At 42.9% G+C, this 19,977-nt stretch overlaps 1 long non-coding RNA gene across 1 annotated transcript in view; it reads right to left on the reverse strand.

Moving 5' to 3' along the window:
- LOC144770420 (uncharacterized) overlaps positions 1 to 19,703 on the reverse strand; it is a 107,928-nt gene extending 88,225 nt beyond the window's left edge. Inside the window, exon 1 of the long non-coding RNA XR_013598889.1 lies at positions 19,632 to 19,703. This is a non-coding gene — a long non-coding RNA (uncharacterized LOC144770420). The remainder of the gene's footprint in view (positions 1 to 19,631) is intronic.
- Between the last annotated feature and the right edge of the window lie 274 nt (positions 19,704 to 19,977).

The raw sequence follows: 19,977 nt of genomic DNA on the forward strand, positions 1-19,977 counted from the left end.
CTTTCCCTACTGTTCCACTCACTGGAGTTGGAATAGTAATTTTTACCCATCCACTATCCAACGTTTTCTCTACTGTTGCACTCTCTGGAGTGGGAATAGTAATTTTAACTTTTACGCTATTCAACGCTTTCCCTAATGTTGCACTCTCTGGAGTGGGAATAGTAGTTTTTCCCCCTACGCTATCCAATGTATTCCCTACTGTTGCACCCTCTGGAGTTGGAATAGTAATGTTTCCCACCTTCGCTATCCAACGCTTTCAATACTGTTGCACCCTTTGGAGTTGGCATAGTAATTTTTACCCATATGCTATCCAACGCTTTCCCTACTGTTCCACTCACTGGAGTGGTAATAGTAATTTTTACCCACCCGTTATCCAACGTTTTCCCTACTGTTGCACTCTCTGGAGTGGGAATAGTAATTGTTACTCTTACGCTATCCAACGTTTTCCCTACTGTTGCACTCATTGGAGTGGGAATAGTCATTTTTACATACCCGCTATCCAACGCTTTCCCTACTGTTCCACTCACTGGAGTTGGAATAGTAATTTTTACCCACCCGTTATCCAACGTTTTCTCTACTGTTGCACTCTCTGGAGTGGGAATAGTAATTTTTACTTTTACGCTATTCAACGCTTTTCCTAATGTTGCACTCTCTGGAGTGGGAATAGTAATTTTTCCCCTACGCTATCCAATGTTTTCTCTACTGTTGCACCCTCTGGAGTTGGAATAGTAAGTTTCCCACCTACGCTATCCAACGGCTTCAATACTGTTGCACCCTTTGGAGTTGGCATAGTAATTTTTACCCATACGCTATCCAACGCTTTCCCTACTGTTCCACTCACTGGAGTGGTAATAGTAATTTTTACCCACCCGTTATCCAACGTTTTCCCTACTGTTGCACTCTCTGGAGTGAGAATAGTAATTGTTATTCTTACGCTATCCAACGTTTTCCCTAATGTTGCACTCATTGGAGTGGGAATAGTTATTTTTACATACCCGCTATCCAACGCTTTCCCTACTGTTCCACTCACTGGAGTTGGAATAGTAATTTTTACCCACCCGAATCCAACGCTTTCTCTACTGTTGCACTTTCTGGAGTGGGAATAGTAATTTTTACTTTTACGCTATACAACGCTTTCCCTAATGTTGCACTCTCTGGAGTGGGAATAGTAATTTTTACCCATCCGCTTTCCAATGTTTTCCCTACTGTTGCACCCTCTGGAGTTGGAATAGTAAGTTTCCCACCTACGCTATCCAACGCTTTCAATACTGTTCCACTCACGGGAGTTGGAATAGTAATTTTTACACTTACGCTATCCAACACTTTCCCTAATGTTGCACTCATTGGAGTGGGGATAGTAATTTTTCTCCCTACGCTATCCAACACTTTCCCTACTGTTGCACTCTCTGGAGTGGGAATAGTAATTTTTCCCCCTACGCTATCCAACGTTTTCCCTACTGTTGCACCCTCTGGAGTTGGAATAGTAATTAGCCAATCTATGCTATCCAATGCTTTCCATACTGTTGCATCCTTTGGAGTTGGAATATTATATAATATTTTTACGCTATCCAACGCTTTTGTTACTGTTGCACCCTTTGGAGTTGGGATAGTAAATTTTACCCATACGCTATCGAACGCTTTCCCTACTGTTCCACTCACTGGAGTGGGAATAGTAATTTTTACCCACCCGTTATCCAACGTTTTCCCTACTGTTGCACTCTCTGGAGTGGGAATAGTAATTTTTACTCTTACGCTATCCAACGTTTTCACTAATGTTGCACTCATTGGAGTGGGAATAGTCATTTGTACATACCCGCTATCCAACGCTTTCCCTACTGTTCCACTCACTGAAGTTGGAATAGTAATTTTTACCCACCCGCTATCCAACGTTTTCCCTACTGTTGCACTCTATGGAGTGAGAATAGTAATTTTTACTCTTACGCTATCCAACGCTTTCCCTAATGTTGCACTCATTGGAGTGTGATTAGTTATTTTTACATACCTGCTATCCAATGCTTTCCCTACGGTTCCACTCACTGGAGTTGGAATAGTAATTTTTACCCACCCGCGATCCAACGCTTTCCCTACTGTTGCACTCACTGGCGTTGGAATAGTAATTTTTACCCTTACGCTATCCAACGCTTTATCTACTGTTGCACCCTCTGGAGTTTGAATAGTAATTTTTACCCTTATGCTATTCAATATTATTTATATTTATTTATGTATTTAAGATGTTACATAATGTTGTATTTAATTAATTTAAAAAATATTGAAAGTATATTTAATTGTTGTTATTTATTAAATATAATTATTTATTATTATTTATGTTATTATTTTATGAGTGTTGATGTATTTTTAAATTGTAGTATTTGTTAATATTTTATAATTATTTAAAAAATAATGTATATATTATAATTAATTAAGTCTATATTATATATTTAATTATTAATTTTAATTAAATGTTTAATAGTGAATATGTATTATTTATTCATTTTAAACAGTATAACACATTTTAACATAAGTTTTAAATATATATAAGTACTATTTACTTTATTTTACCTTTTTTTTAAAAAACTGTATTTTTAATTACGATATTTTTAACATCGATATTTTTGTTTCGATATTTTTGTACTTACCATGTTGTAGATAGGGTGTCGATATACTTGCCTTCGATATTCCAGACTCGATATTTTGTCTGTCGATATTTTCAGCCTCGATATTCTGTCAGAGATTCATTTTGCATGTCCTGGTAGTGTATATTTCACTACTGCAGTGCTTACATATCTCATTGGATTAAACTGCTTTACCTTATTACATTTAATAAGTGATAGTTTCCAATTGGTAGCAAGTAGGCATTAAGATTACAAGATTAGTGTCTAAAGAATTGCAATTTAAAACCCACATTAATGGCAAATTTGGATTTTAAGTCACAATTCTGAAAATGCCAGTTTTAGAAAGTTGGCCTTTTCTTGTCCTAACCATTTGATTCCTGCAGCCGGTATCCTGGACCACACAATTAGGTGTAGGTGGCAGTTGGTCTTTGTGTATTACTCTCAGGCAGTGAGACAAAAGCAGAATAGGTGGTGGCAGGTTGGGCCATCTCTGACTATATGAGTGGGAATAGTTGACACCTATCACACTTGCACATTACAAAGACTCTGCCCCAGAACATTGACAAAGGTTTCACACTAGTCTTTTGTGCCCCCGGACAAGCTGGGGCCAGGGTAGGGAGGTAGGAAATTACAGACATCTCTTTCGGGGTAGAACTGTGGAAGTTTTCTCACTTCAGAGTGGGCACCAGGTATAAGTAGTGCACCAAAGTAACAAAAGGGCGTATGCAGTTTCTTGAGAAAATTATTTGAATAGAAAGGACACGTCAATTTAAGAACGGAGTAATCAGATAGGGGGCATCTGATTGCTCTGGAGCAAGAGCCCTCACATGCTTCATCGTAGCATACTCATAATCTAGCCAGCAGTGCAATGCCTGACGGGCCCTCTCAAGGGGACTCTTTGCGGGAGATCTTTTGTTTTATGGCCTATATTAATTGTGGACATAAGTGTGTGGGCTCTGAGTGTAGATTAGTCTGAGTGTAGGTGAGTTAAAATAGGCTAATATGTGCCCTAGCGGTTGTATTATGTGGGTCAGTTTGTCTAGATTAAAACATTTATAATAGTGGCTGAAAATAGAAATATTGGTCTGTGCCAGCTCACACATTTTTGAATAAGTGGGTCAACATGTTTCTTCCCGTATTTAGTTGTTACAGATCAATGGCTACTCTACACTGTTTTAGTAATGTTTGTGAATAGTATCCAATCCCTACTGTTAATATGAAACAAGAAGAAGTGTATATATTGATACCTTCAATAATGGTAGCACAAGAACCCAAATAGGGATGAAGGTTAGGCCCTCCACCTCAGTTGGATGAGCAGGCCACACTAATTTTAGTTGGCTAGAACTACAATTTGTACTGACGTGAAGTTCGTTGAGTAACTTCCCCCTTCTCTGCAACCTTGGAGATGCACTCTCAGACCCAACTCTTCATTACACTTACAGACCTGTGGAAGACTCAGAAAAAGTTCTGTTGTGCCGCTCTGCTGCAAGAAGGACTCCCTTGATGCCCTGTTACTCTGCTGCCCTGCTGCTCTGCTGCCTGAGGGAGAAGGCCTGGACCTGCACCTTCAACACAGGACCTGCTATGAGTCATAATCCCCCTAAGCTGTGTCCCTCCAGTCCTGGACCTTTGGAAGTTGGGCTAAACGTACTCCTCCAGCCTAGTCGTGGTCTCTACCAGAACCAACATTGTGCAACACAACCAAGAAGCAGCTTTGATATGCCTCTTCGGAACTGATGCAGCATGATGCAGTCCCAGCACAAGCCCACATCGCAGTCCTCACAGCTTATCGGTCAGCCACAACAGCGCCTTGAGACCCTTCCGGGTGAGTAGCGCGCTATACAAGTGCTATGATGCATGCTTAAAGCAATCCTAGCAGCTCCTCATCGGAACTGACCCTGCCTTGACACAGCTCATTCTAACTGCCTCTGTGTGACTCATCCTAAACGAGGACTTCGCATTGCTACTTTGGACCTCCTCTGCATCGCACAATACTCCGCAACCAGGATTTAAGCTACACTTTACTCTTGTCCAGTGTGATCAGATGACGAACCAGATAATCACAATTAGAGCTTCCAAGCATTATTTTTACTTAAACCTTTCAATTGCCTATTTGTGGTTCTACTGATTAGATTTTTGCTGTTTTTCGTCAAATAATGTATTACATTTTACTTTATTTTTCTAAATTGGTGTGGGATATTTCTTGTGTTGTGTTTCACTTTAATACTGTTTGAATTGCTGCATAAATACTTTACACATTGCCTCTCAGCTAAGCCCAACTGCTTTTGTGCCAAGATACCAAAGGGGTTAAGCATAGGATAATTTGGAGTGCGGTGAAGTGATGGCTAGAGATATACTGGCATTGATTGTGGTAGTGGTGTGAAGTCTCATTCCCATTCAATGTATCATGTACAATAGTGAAAGATAAAAATACTTTTTTTTCTCTCAGGAACTAAGCCAAGCAACCCTACAAACTCTCTCAGGGGGCCATAGTTTTACTCAAGGCAAGGGTATACCGGATGTTGAATTATTACTGTTAATAGAGGTATCATCATGGAAGGTCTATATTTAGGATATTTCCACAATAATATCTTTGTGTAAGTGGGTACTGAATTTTTTCAAATGAAGATTTTTTGGAGTATATGTTTGGCAAAGAAGTCCAAAGTTGTTTTCGGTGTGCATTTATTTTGTGCTCTAGTAAGAAATTACTCTCTAGCATTTTAAGATATTACAGGAAGTAAGATTTGCTATTAGGAAGGGTAATGTGTAATGTAGGGAAAACTTAGATTATTTATTTTTGTCATGTATTTGGGATCCAGTCTGATCAAGCAAAGTTAGTTATCAGTGTCCGTACATAGGGCCTCATTATGATTGCGGATAATCCGCATACTCCGGGCCGGCGGAAGCCACCGCCGGCCCGGAGTATGCGTATTATCCGCCGCAGTGAAATAGAAGACCCACCGCCAGATCAGGATGGCGGTGGGAGTGCGGTTGGACCAGCAGCGGATGGCAGGTCCGTCCGCCGCTGATCCGCGGTGTGAGGAGGGCTATTTGGTGACGGTGTGCCAAATTAGGAATTGCACGAACACATGCTTTTCCGCGGCGGCTTTTCCGCCGTGGAATACATGTGGACTTTGGCTTTTGGGGGCCCGTTGCGGGCCCCCAGGGTGTCGGGGGGTGGGGGGTGCACATGGGGGGTACCTATGGTACCCCCCAACATTTACATGCACAAAGCGGCAGGCACCGCGCGGTGCCTGCCGCTTTGTGCATGTAAATGTAACACATGCAGTTTTGACATTGCGGCGGGTGCTGCTTCAAGCAGCACCCGTCGCAATGTTAAAACATACAGGATGTGACCGCCAGGGTGGCGGTCACATCCTAATTTGCACGGAGGGACCGCCGCTGCCCCTGTGGACGGTCCCTCCACCTCTGGGATGGCGGACGGACGCAAGTCCGTCCGCCATCCTAATCGACCCCATAATACAGAAACTACACAGGTAAACTTCACCTAATAGGTTACAGAGAAGTAGATCACACTTATGTTAATAGAACAAATGGATACACGTTCCACGGCTAGTACAAAGTAATCAAAACATAAAAGAATTCCACTTGAAGAAGGTCATGTTTTACACACACAAGCACTCCACTCAGAATATATTCTGCAACCCAATGCCCACACACATCCTTTTCATCGGAGCCTCAAAGTGACCACATCCGGCATGAATTTAAGAACAACAGCTGGTGAATTACACATGGCAAAAGTCAATGATCAAACACACACAAAGACTGTCCTGTCCAAATGCAATTTCAAGAACGATGTCTCAACAGACATCTATATCTGAGGATTAATCTAATACTTTGACATTAGTTAGGAGATGGATATCTTAGGAAGTAGTGAGACAGATCTGTGCATTTCATTTGAACCGGATTTGACATCAAAAGAGATGTTGACATTTAAGTTGTCAGAATATCTGTTTTCCATTAAGCTACGTAGACAAATTCTATCAACAAATTCGGGGGTTTGAGACCCCCCTGATCGAGGATCTTAAGCACAGGTACTGGAAGGATAGAGAGCACACAGATCACAACAGAGTAGATGGTGGAGATCCTGAGAGTTAATAGAGTGGGGCCAGGCAGATATTGAATCTGGTGTTTCAGACGGGAAACATCCTTTAACACGCCCGACGCCCGAACATGTTGTTTTTATCACTGGGCAAGAAGATTTAATGTCTATTTTGTCCGACGGACACGTAGAAATTAAATCACAGAAATAAAACAGGCTGTGGGCACTCTGGGGCTCACAGCCAGTGATTGGCTGGAGAGTGAAACATCACTTAGTCTCAGTAAGCCTTTGAACTTCGGGACCGCCGCGAGCGAAGCAATTATAGATTCAGGTAAAATAAGCACTATGGTGCCCGTCAATGCACTGCTAGAGTGTTATTTTGCTGAGCTTGCGTGCAGATTGCTCTGAAATATCGAAATAGAACTTGTCTGCCTGCTGACGGACCGTGTCTAATGCGGCGTCAGTGTGGCTGCAGAAATCTGAGGCTTTTATCGCCACTAATTGCTAACTGCGCACGTTTCCATTGCTGTGCAGAGTGAATTAAAACTCCCTTTCACACCAGACGTGTGACACAGATTGGGCAATTTCCCTCACAAAAGGGCGATATTTTTCCGATTTGTGTGAGCAAGTGCTCAATTGGCCAGTACCTATTTGTAGGGCTTAATTTAGCCCAATGTGTGTATTTTCTTTTAAGCTGCAGCGGTGCCTCAGGAGAACTGTTCCCTTCAAAGTTCATGGCCGGCGGCATGGGCACGGCACCTATCTTGTACCACATCAGTGCCAGGACTTCAGACTGATCTGAATGCGGGGTTAAAATACATGTGTTTTTGAAAAGCGAAAGTGAAATTCGCCGCCTCACTGTGCTGATGCCGAAGCCATAAAGCTCTTTGTGACCGGGATTAGAAGTCACACTAGAAGTCCGTATTCTTGCTGATGATGGTCACGGAAGGCTCGTCAATTCCATCACCAAGGAATTGACGAGTGTGTTAATTTGGTATGCGCTAGTTTATACACATATGCAGAGCCTCTGCCAATGAACACACAAGTAGACCACTCTGACTTGTGTAAAACAGGGGAGCCAGGCTTCTATAAATAGCACTGCAATGCACTACAGTTCTGCCTCTAACAGGTCTGCAAATGCACGTTGACGTTATAATATTTAATCATAGTCCGGGATTCTTTTGGTCTTTGTATCTACAGTTTTACTTGAAGCAGGTGGATATTGCTTGTCTGTCTGTTATTTGTAATATGGCTGCATGCTCTGGGATAGTCCAGTATTCTGAATAGGTGTGGCTTGTTGGCGACAGATGTTCCTTATTAGTGATCATGATTTTTTTTTTTAAGCAGTGAGTTAAGTAAGTACTGGTTGCAATTAGTTGTGCATAGTTGTGACATTGTGCAATATCCTTCTTGAGTGCAGAGTTTATTTACAGTAGTTATCTGCTATTTGTGATGTTGCAGAATTCTTGACGGTCCAGAACTATTTACATACTCTTTGTGAAAGAGAACCATGCTTGATTAATTAAAAAAAGGGCTTCCATGCTTAAATTGTGTGATCTTTGTCAAATATTTTATTTCACCAAAGCTAACTTTTTCTTCATAATTAAGGCTCCCTGTTTTCCATTTTTACAAATTTTTACAGATAAATACAGACAGAAAACCATTTATTTTCTTATCTGTATTTATTTTTAAATGTGGATAAAAACAGAAATTGGGTTAATGTTTCTCTGTCAGCCGGAGCCCTTATGTTTGATGTGGGATTGGAGTAGGTGGGACAAGTGGATTTTACAGGACATGTAGATCTCAGTGGCATTTTGTCTCTTGGACAACTAGATTATTTGGAAAATTCCACACCCCTGATTAACTGTCATCAAACAGCTGCGTGTTAACTGCAAGTATTATGTTAGAGCAATATATTTCATTGCCCAGTCTTTTATTATCCTAATTTTTCCAAAAGGGTTCATTTGGGTAAAAAACCAATTCTTGTTTTTAAGAGAACCTCTAACAATGGGGTCACATTTTGAATTCTGAATTCATACTTTTCCAGAATAAGCATTGTTAAACTATATTGCCTACTAGTATCGATGACTCCTACACTACACCTTGTAGTCTTGTCTGATGTAACACTTCCAATACACTGATTTACACACCTATGATTGTCTCTGTGCAATGTGTGTATTATGTAAAGTGCTCTGAATCAGAGATCTAGTGGTTCTGGAGACTTGAGGGCCGCTGTTAAAGGGTGCTAGTGAGGGAATTCATGGTAGAGGTGGCCATTGGGGGGCGCCAACAAACATTGTTGCACAGGGCTCCACCAGTGTTAAAGGCGGCCTGGCTTGTGCCTAGTTGAAGTTGGCTGACCAAAGTCCAATTGAACAACCTGCAAACCACACGTCGTTCTTTTGGACTTGCTGCATTTCTTTTAGGTATCACGCAAGTTAGAAATCTCTCTGCTTAGCCTAGTGTGCCGCCTGGCTGGTATTTTGTTGCTTCTTTCCGTCTGTGCATCCAGATATACAATACAACAAGTAACATTACATCTACAGCAGTAAAATCTTATAATGGTACTATCATTGGAGTCTTGTGCTTTTCTAAACCTGAAGTGTACTTGCCTGTATAACCAATTCATGTAATGGTGTGTGTCTAAATTGCAAACCTGCCATAAGACCCTTAACGTGGCGATTTATGTGTGAAAATGCAGTCTTTTCATTTGTTTAAGCATGAGTTTGGAGTGATATTTGGCGCTGCACCCACACGCACGGTCTGGTTCCTGGTGCACATAACCATGGCTGCAGCGCACAGAGACCCCACACTGCCGCACACAGAGGAAAAAAATTAGAGGGAACATTGGATGCAAGGCAGCTTAAGTTGGATTCTGGCCTCGAGAGTAAGCCATTTTAGAGCCTTCAGGTGGGGAGAGATGTTGTCGAATTTCTTTGAACCTGTTTGGAGTCTGGCAGCGGCGTTGAGGCAGGCTTTTAATGGGGCCAAAGAGCTATTGGGTAGACCTGCGAGGGTAGAGCATTAATATTCTAGTCTGAAGATGACTAGTGCCTGGATTGCCATTTTTAGGTCGGGAGTGTCGAGGAAGGGTTTCAGATTTCTTAGGAAGCTTAGGTGAAATCTGGCGGTTTAGGCCATCGAGTTGATATGGCCACTCATATTCAAGCTGCACTCATGGGTTACTCGAAGGGATTTAGCAGAGTCCACAATGGTAGGGTGGTAGTTTAACACTGTGATAGCCTTGATCCATTCTTGAATGACTGGGTTGGTTTTTGGTTGGGGAGATTAGAAGAAATTCAGTTTTTTTGTGTTAAGTTTGAGCTTGTTAGAGGTGAGCCAATGCACAGTAAGCTTCAGGGCCTCATTCAGGGAGAGAATGTCCTCAGGAGAAGAGATTTTATTGTTTATCTGTGTGTCATCGGTAAACATGTGGTAGGCTATATTGGCAGTGAGTAGCACCTCTGTGAGCAGTTCAAGGTAAAGATTGAAGAGGGTTGGGACAGGGTTGATCCTTGGGGGACTCCAACCGTGATCAGAGTGAAAGTGGATAAGTTACCATTGATTAGGATTCTCTGTGAGGGATTCTGAAGGAAGGACCTAAACGATTCAAGAACGGTGCCATCCAATCCCATCCTGAGATTGAGGCGTTCAAGGACTGTTTCGTGGTTAACCTTATCGAAAGCTGAGGATAGGTCTAGGAGGATTAGGAGACAGGTTTTGCCTTGGTCAAGGGCTTGGAGGGCATCATCCACGATGTGGTGGAGGGTGGTTTCAGTGCTGTGTCCAGGTCTGAAACCAGATTGGAAGTCATCTAGTAGGTGGAAGTTGTTGATGTGTTGGCTCAACTGCTGTTGCACACATTTCTCCAGAACATTCGCTAGGAGTGGGATGTTGGATATAGGTCTATAGTTGTTAGGGGATGCAGGATCCAGCGTAGGTTTTTTTTAAGATGGGGACAACTTGGCCGATTTTAAGAGAGTCAGGTATTGTTCCCTGTAGGAGGGATGCGTTGATTATTGCAGTCCAAGAAGGAATGATAGCTTGAGAGGCGGCGGCTAGGCAGTTAGAGGGGAGAGGATCATTGCAATGATTGTTAAGGGTTTAAGGAGGATAGAATTTTTTAGCAGAGTGTTCGTCGTAGACTCTTAAGGTGGACCAGTGTGCTACATTTTTCAGTAAAGTCTGAAAGGGCAGCGCGGAGAGAAGAGAGAGCCAGCTTGGTTTGGAAGTGCATTGCGGATTTAAGTCAGTTTCCTAGGGCAGAGATTTTGTCACAGAAGAAGGAGGAAAATTCCTCGCATGATATTAGCACCTGAGGGGTTTCTTTGGAGGCTTTAGCCAGTTTGTTAGGTTGGTGTTTGACCAACTTGAATAGATTGTGAGGTCTATTCTTGGCGTTCTCCAGTTCTGTTCTGAAGAATTATTTTTTTGAGTTGAGGATTTTCCTATTGTAGGCATTTCTGGACTGGCAGAGATGTTTTAGATGGGCTGCTGATGGGTGCTGTTTCCAGTTGTGTTCTCCCTGCTGGAGGGATCTCCTCTCATTGTTGAGGGATCTGTTGAACCAAGGGTTCCTGTCTTTTATCGGGTTCTTTTTAGTTTTAGTGGAGCAAGGTCATCGAGAATGTTGGATATAGTTGTGGAATAGTGGTCAGTGAGGTTGTTGACTGTAATGTAATGAGGGGCGGGGGAGGTCAGTATCACAACGGTCAGCCAGTTTCCCGTGATCAAGGTTCTTGGTGTCTTTAACACAACGTTTGGAAATCACAGGTTGTGGTGACCATGTATTGTGAGTGCTCAGCAGAAGGAAGGTGATAGCATGGTGGTTAGACCAATCTCATGGGTCTATAGAGATAAGCTTGACCGCTGATCCCTTAGAGATGATCCAGTCTAGAGTAGCGCCTTTCGAGTGGGTTGGGAGTGAACAGGCTTGGGTAAGGGCTTGGTCGGTCAAGAAGTCTCTGATGGCGTTGACCTGAAGGTCCTTGGGGTCGTTCCAGTGTAAGTTGAAGTCGCCAAGTAAAATGTCATTGGAGTTAGGGGAATCCTTGGCTGTGATAATTTCCATAAGGTGGTCAGTGAAGGTGTCATGCATGCCTGGAGGGTGGTAAAAGACGTGCAGTCTGCACAGTTGGGATTGTGTTGTTGCATATGGAAAGTACAAGGAATTCGCCGGTGTGTAGGATCATCCAGAAGTTCAGCAACAAGGATGTTAGAGCTGTAGATGCAAGCAATACCACCCCTTTTTTGTTGGATTGACTGTCCAGCCTTACGATGTTGTAATTGGGTGGGACTAAGAGGTCTAGGCAGGGTGGTGAGGATTCATTAAGCCAAGATTCAGTCAAGATCGCTAAGTCCGATTTTTGGCTTTGGATGAGATCAGAGGCATGCTTTACTTCTGAGTGGCGGTTAATTAGGAGGCCGGATAGTGGGGGGTTAAAGTATGTGTCGTGAGTAGGGGTGGAGATGGGTACTTGAACTAGGTTGCTATTGATCACTCCTCTGTCACGGAGGGTAGCTGATCTGTTGGGGTTGGTTGCAACTGTGCGGATAGGGTGTTCATCACTCAGATCTGCGGGCATGGGGTTATCAGCAGAGCTAATGAGGAGGTCTACAACTTCTTCCTTCGTGAGGTCTAGAGCACTAGGCATAACAGGGGCAGGTTTGTATGTATGGAGGGCCAGAGTTCCTCCTCCGAGAGGTGGCAAGGCTGCTTACGAGGATGCAGGTGTCTCAGGGATAGCAGTAATGGGTGAAGGAGGGGCACGGAGGAAGGGGCGGGAGTAGAGTTCTGTGAGAGCTTGAGATTTGAAAAGGAAAGTTCAGTGAGGTGCAGGAGGTTCTTTAGATCCAGAATGGAGTTGTTGGATGCTCAGGGTTAGTTTGGCAGCTCTGCTTTGGAGAGTACCAATATCACTATATGTGGGATGCTCTTGCAGGCAGGGGTCCAACGATATGGGAGTGATTTTGAGAGACTGTGCTGGTAGACTAGTAGTGAGTCTAAGTCAACGGGTGTCATGAACCCTTGCAGGAGTTTCCATATCCATAAGGGATGGGAGATTTTGTGGGTAGGAGGTTAGAGGTTTGGGGATGCTTCTGTTGAAATGAGCTGGTAGCGTGGTAGAAGGGCTTGATAGGCTAGAGTCGAGAGCCCTAGAGGGAGTTTCAATAGCCATGAGAGAGGGAAGAACTTGCAGGCAGGAGGTCACTGGTTTAGGCACCCATCGGTTTGCATGCACTGGTGGCATGGTGTGGTGGTGGGGCAAGGTGGACCTGTGTCATGAGCCCTAGGAAGGGTGGTTCGTGAAAGGCAAGGCACCTTTGCTGGATTGGGTGAGGGATGGTGCAGGGGGAGCGTGGATGGAGGAGGGTTGTGCACATATTTTTTGAGGAGGTTGAAGAGGTCTGCAAATTTATTGAGGTCTTTGGGTGGAGCTTGGATCAGGATGATGCAGTTTTTGTATACAGTGATGGTGAGGTCAGCACGCAGGTTGGCGGAAGGTGCGATTGTGAGTATATTGCCGTAATGAATGTTCCTGGCTTTATGTACCTTAATGAGGTTCGAGAAGGCTTTGCGCCAAAGAGATGCTTTCCTGGAGTAGAAGATGAGGTAATTAATGACTATGCCCTTGTCCCGCTTAATCGCAGGTTGGAGAAGGTCTCGGGATGACTTTTTGGGATGAAGTGTTTGAAGGACTTGGTGGCTGTTTTGGAGAGATTAGGAGGATAGACAACGGTGTAGAAGTTGTTGCCTGTGTAGGACAGGCAGAGCGCTGCCATGCTGGGGAGATTGGGGAGACTCCCGCAAAGGAGGTCCTCAAAATTGCCGGGCTCTGGCTGTGAGGAGCAAGCTCCGGGGCCCACATGAGAATTCCGCAACCTAGCAGGGTGTCCCGAAAGATGGGGCTGCAAAAGATCAATTGGCTGGACTGAATGTGATAGAGTAGGTTGACTTAGGGGAGGCAGGTAGGATACCACTGTTAAAGGAGACTGTTGCAGGAGTGGGCATCCGTAGGTGCGGGGCTGCTGCAGGGGGGGACGGACTCACCGGAACAAGTTGCCAGAAGCCTAAACCGGTCTAAGGCAAAGAGTTGCAGTCATCACCTGGGACAAGAAGCCTGTGACATCCAATGTAGCATCAAGGACAATAAGAGGACACAGATCCCCTGCTGAACCTGGGCAAAGCATTGATCCTTCTGATGTGGAGGGGAGGACTCCTCAAACAAAATTCTGCAAGCTGTCAGGCCGTGGACCCTGGGCTCCAGGCAAGCCCAGGCGACTCAAACCTTTAGGACTCAGGGCGGGACTCCCTACCGACGATGCTGGAGATAGGAACCACCCCCTAGGACCCGGAGGTCTAAATCTTCTAGGCGCAAGCAGGCGCTGGCCAGGGCAAGCCCACTACAGGCAGCCTGAATCGTATGCAGGACGGAGGCGTAGCAGTGATGGAAGCAGCAAATTAAAATCAAGAGTAGGCTCTGGCCAGGACGAGCCTACCAAGGCATCCGGAATTGTAGTGGCAGGTGTAGGTTGCAGATTGTGAGATAGCTAGATCAATCAGTGCCGGCAATCACTGCTAGGCAGCTGAACTTCAGGCCGGGTAGAAGGGCAGCAAAGCAAGGTTGCAAAATGGCACCGGAGTACAAATGTTGCCGGTGTTCAGAGCCCCCCTGCCGGTAAAGGGTGAGAACAACGGAAATCCTGAGAGTTGAGGAGAAAGATCAACCGACCAGGTGCTGGCCGCATGGTTCCGGTCCGGTCTTGCAGGATGCAGGATGACTGTAACAGGCAGGGACTTGTCGCTGAGCTCCTCAGGCCAGCGGGGAGTCTGAGCAGATGGCACCTGCATACAGGGTCACCCCCCAGTGCCATTAATCTCTCTATATGCCATCTACCATTATGTATAGCTCTGTAATTTGGAGGTGCCCATGGCCACTGCAAAATGCTCTTCCAACTATCCTTTTTCTGTGCTTGGGCATTGTGTCATAGATGTGTTTTGAAGACTGTATTTAGATACATCAGGTGTAGCTAAGAGATTCCTGAGCTCCTGCTGCTCCTATAAATATATAGAGGTGCATGGCCAGTCCTTTGAATATGTGTCAGTAATACCTACCTTGGGCTCCTGCAAACCATCCTATGCTTGCCAAATGCTCCTAGAAAATGGTAATGTGCCTTAATGTAGGTACAGATTTCTTCATTTAGATGTGTATGCAAGTATTTATACATAGTGTTGGTGTAATTGAGAACTATAATTTGAAATGTAATTTATGATTCTTTTTTAAGGTTGGATACCAATAGAGGTTTATATTGTGTGGGGAGGTAGTACTCATAGAAGAGATGAGTTATTGGCTCCTTTTGGCACTGTAGTAGGGTACGGGCCTTTGGGAAGCTTATGAATATGTTGTTCTGGATCTAGGTAAGTAGATATAAAAGGCCTGCTTTCCATATTTTCTCCCTATATTTCTTAATCTCCAGGATGTGTTGCTTGGCTCCCGGTAGGACATGCTGCCTCAAGTGGCTATTTACCCTGCCAAGTCTGCAGATGTGCTGTTTCCTATTATCTTAGTCTAGTATTGTAGGAGACGCAGGCTTAGTAGCTGGGCCAATGAAGCCCCTTTAGAGTTGGTGTCATATAGTAGAACTTCTACAGGTCTTTGACATAGCGTACAGCAGCATTTGAGACGCATTTCAGGGGTGCCAGAGTGGTGTTAGGGAGACTTATGAGCAGAGAGTTCCCTCTATCAGGGTGAAGAAAAAAATGTTTTGCATTTTTTTCTTTAAGTTATTTTCCAGTAGATGTTTAAGAAGAGAACTCACATAATGCAGCTCTGGTTTTCTTGGAAATATGCTACTTGAAAGAGAGGTCTGCATAGAGGGTAAATGCAAGTGTAGCAGCATAATTTAGGCTCCATCCTTCCTAGATCATGAATATTCATTGAAATACTCAAATACAGTATTTATATTCAATGTGTGGTTTGATTTCATTAAATTAACATAAGGACACAACTAAAATATCTTTCTTTAATTTGCCTGTGTGTTAAATTTTCCATTTGATGATGTGTTTTCAGGTTTCTCCTTAGCTAGAGAAAGACTTACTGGTAGTATTAGATGACTGATCATGAGGCCTGGGGGAGGAAGGTGGCAATGAACTCAGAGGAATAATGGCCAAAAGAGGCCTTCAGTTTATCGCTTACCAGGATGGGGTGGTATGATATCATTAAGCATTCTTCAAAAGTGGTCAAAAGAAATAGAATTGATTCAGGAGTGAACTTGGACTGAATTATATGAATTCTTAATGATATCTAATTGAGCCATTGCTTGATTATGTATGGCACATTGGTTTTTGTGATGTATTTATGTTGATGTAAAATAATATTAATTTTGTGTTTATCAAAAAGTGTTGGTCTTGTACATTGTCATAAGTATTATGTAAATTGTTAAGTATGTAAGTATGTATTTGGTACTTTGTATGTGTTCCATGCAAAGGATATAAGGTCCTTTCACAAAAGAGTTGATAAAAATAGGGTGAATAAATAATCCAATCACCAAAAGAATATAATGTGGATGTTGCAAAACATATTATATAAATAATTGGGATACCAGGTTCTCTTCTTTTTCTGCAACACTGTTCTGAGCAGGGTCTTTCTTTCACAGTTCAGGACCCTGCACCTACAATCACTTCTGGCAATGTTTTTTTCTCAAGAGCCTTGCACACAGTATCAGTGAATGGTAATATAGGGTCATATGACAGCCTACAGTCTTCATCATGCAATGGTCCAGGCTACATCTGTGGCCATTACTGTGGCATCTCCAAAAATGTGTGATCTTTTCGATTCAAAAGATGACCTTGAAGATTCCGGTGTCTCAATATGCTATTTTCAATCTACATGGTGGTTGGACTCATCCAGTCTTAACAAGGAGATGCTGATGTATCCTGATGACAACTGATGCAAGTGCCCTAGGATGGTGAGCCACGGTGGCTCAAGTTTCAGTACAGGTTCATTGGCTTCCATTAGAGACCGGACAATCATCGAATTGGAGGGAAATGTCAGCAGTGGAGAGAATCCTTCGGAATTTTGAGTCCCATTTGTTGAATTGCAATGTGCTGATGCACTGGGACAATACAATATGGTGGCTTACATCAAAATTAAAGGCAGCACTTATAGCCAATCTCTCAGTCAAGTAGTTTGTTCGATAGCATATTGGGCAGAACTCCATCTTCACTCCATCTCCGCTCAACACATCAGAGGAATGTACAATGTAGTGAAAGATGCACTAAGCCGCACCTTTGCTTCCTCTCAGGATCTGAGAATCTCCAGACGGATGTTTCATTTGATTTGCAGAAAGTTTGGCTTAAAGGTGGATCTATTTGCTTCTCAAGCCAATGCGTCCCTACCACTGTTCTGTTACAGGACTTTAGAAGTGGGGGGCTGGGGAGTGGATGCCTTGTCAATTCCTTGGCCTCCAGTTCTCCTTTATGCATTCCCTCCCTTTCCCCTCATTCGGTCACTACTGATGAAGATACAGCAAGAAAAAGCACAAGTGGTGGCAGTACTTCCATTCTGGCCACAGAGGTCACGGTTCTCATTGTTGCCGAATATAGCCATTCTTCCACCATGGATCCTTCCTCAGATTCCATCTCCCTTGCACTCTCACAGTCCTCAATTTCCAGTACCTCCAACACTAGCCGTATGAAGGTTGAACAGAAGACCATAGAGAGTTAACGGTTGCTCCGTCATCTTATTTCTGTGGTGCAGGGTTCTCAAAGAAAGTCTACCCTTACTTATTCTGAACACTAGTCTAATTTTGACACGTGGTGTTCTCTCCAGGGTCGTTCTCCTATTACCTGTACAATCTCATCTAGTCTACTATTTTTTCTGGATAAATTTGAGAAAGGATATGCACTGTCTGCATTGGAGGGGCAGTGGGCAGCTACCGGAGCACTTAGGGACTCAGTTTATTTTTCCACAAATTCTGAGCCTGTAGTGTCTGGAATATTTCACTGTTTTTCTTTATTTGCACCTTTGGTGAAACCTTCTGTTCCTTCTTGGAATCTGTCATTGGTTCCTCACACTCTTCAGTTTCCTCCTTTTGACCCTTTATCTTTGGTGGATTTGAAGTTTCTTTCCTTTAAAGTTAGTTTTATAGTGGCTATTACATCAGCTAGACGCCTGAGAGTATTGACTGACTTAACCCCTTCCACACTAATGACAAAGCCAGCTCGTCATGGGCGTTACCTGCGCTGCGCTCATGACGAGCTGGCTTTGTCATGAATAATGGGATTTATGAACATCCAGCGCACAGCGGGAAAACCCCTAGCACTGTAGTGGTTAAGGTGTTCACCTCTATTTCTGTGTTTCATGGAGGATGCAGTGGTGTTGAAATTACATGCTGGGTTTATTCCTAAGATTCATTCTAAGTTTCATTCTTCAAAAGAATGTATCTAACCCTGTCTCTCTCCTTCATCTTCGGAAGAACAGTTGTTACATACATTAGATGTTTAACGTGCATTAACTGTATATGTAGACAGATCAGAGGCTTCAGGTCTTCTGACAGTCTCTTTGTGAATTTTGGTCTTTAAGGACATGGGAAAGCCATATCTAAAGTGACTCCCAGTCATTAGCTTAAAGACACCATCTCCTTGGTATATCAGGGCTCTGGTTTCCCTTGCCTGTCCAATATCAAGGTAAAGTCCACTAGGAGCTTTCCACTTCATGGGCTGCTTTCAAACGAGTTTCCTTGGATGAGATTTACTGAGCTGGCATTTTGGCATTGGAACACACTTTTATTGAACATTATTGGTTAAATTGGGCTCAGTCAAGTCACAAGAATTTTGGTAGTGGTGTATTACAGGCCTTGGAAGGCTCAGAGTGTGTAATCTGCTACTTTAAATTGGATATGGCATTAAATCACTTGAATGTGCTTATATTCTTGCTGATGTGTTCTTTCTTGCTCTATCATGTTCTGGGATTAACAAAGACCCTTATCTGTGGGGATATACTTTAGTATGCTTCAGTCGCAAGGACTGTGTCAAGGACAAGGGATGTAGAGGTAATGCCCTGATTACGTACTAGTAATACTCATTACTCTTAGTACTTCTCATTCTCAACCCAATCAAACTTCCCAGCCACCCTCCCGATATCAAGCCTTTGTGATGCTTGATATTTCAGGAAGTGCTAAGTTAAGGTTGAGATAATTATAGTACAGAAAAACAATTGCTCTTGGCGATTGTCAAACCGATATATATGTGCACTACTACCACCAACATTCAAACCATAATACTTCACCAGTCCTGAAAAGAAAGAAACCAAGGGATGTGTATATATACAAAAATATCTTTAATTAATTAAAAACTTTATCAGAATGTGCTTTACAAGATTATCAATATTAAAACAGTGCATAAGGCAGTGATACAAAAATATTAAAAACCATCAAAGAGAGATAAAAATAGACATACAAATTTGTCATTAATAATGGTTATTCCATCAGAATCAAATAACAGTATAGAACATTTAATTTTTTTGAGATATTTATAGACCTTAGCTGGAGTGTTGGTGGGGTCAGCAAGCAATTCCTTTTTTGTTTCCTGTGCCTGAGTGGGCAATAATTCATTCAAAAGGACAGGGTCGAGAACGAAAAGGGCTTAGAGTAATGAGGATTACTGGTAAGTAATGGGGAGAGTACTTCCAGGCACCAGGCCCCATCCCTCCAATGCCCCACCCCCTTCTCACACTGTGAATATCATGTTGGAGTTCGCAGGTCGGCTCTCCTAATCATGGCCTTCTCTACAAATTCAATTGCTATCCCGAGTTATTTAGAGATTGAGCAAGCTGTACTGAGGGGTCCATGTTTTCACTTCAACCCTGATTGAAAATCTCTAGTGAAGGATAACATAGGTTTTTGTGACAGTATCAAGATTATTACAAATAAAGTACCCCTTCTCAAATACTTACAAAGACATTTTCAGGCAAGGTGGTTGATTTTTCGTATTTGTTGAGTTGTTTCTCAATTGTCTCTATGTTACTGAAATAGAAAAAAAATACAAAAAACATTAATTCATATTCTATTTTTAGTGTCATTTTGGTACTATTTGTAAATATCTAATATAAAATAATCTCACTAGTTATTTGATATCCTAAACCTCTTATGTACTGATTTTATATATTTGTTGTTCGAAATTCAGGCCTTACCGGGTATCATAGCACTGTCAAAACTATGGCATCAATATTGGAGCTCAATCTTTGGGGAGGGACTCATAAAAGGGAATGGAGGAGTGCTTACGTTGTAAAATAATGAGCG

The sequence above is a fragment of the Lissotriton helveticus genome, chromosome 1_1, assembly GCF_964261635.1.
Source record: "Lissotriton helveticus chromosome 1_1, aLisHel1.1, whole genome shotgun sequence".
NCBI lineage: Eukaryota > Metazoa > Chordata > Amphibia > Caudata > Salamandridae > Lissotriton > Lissotriton helveticus.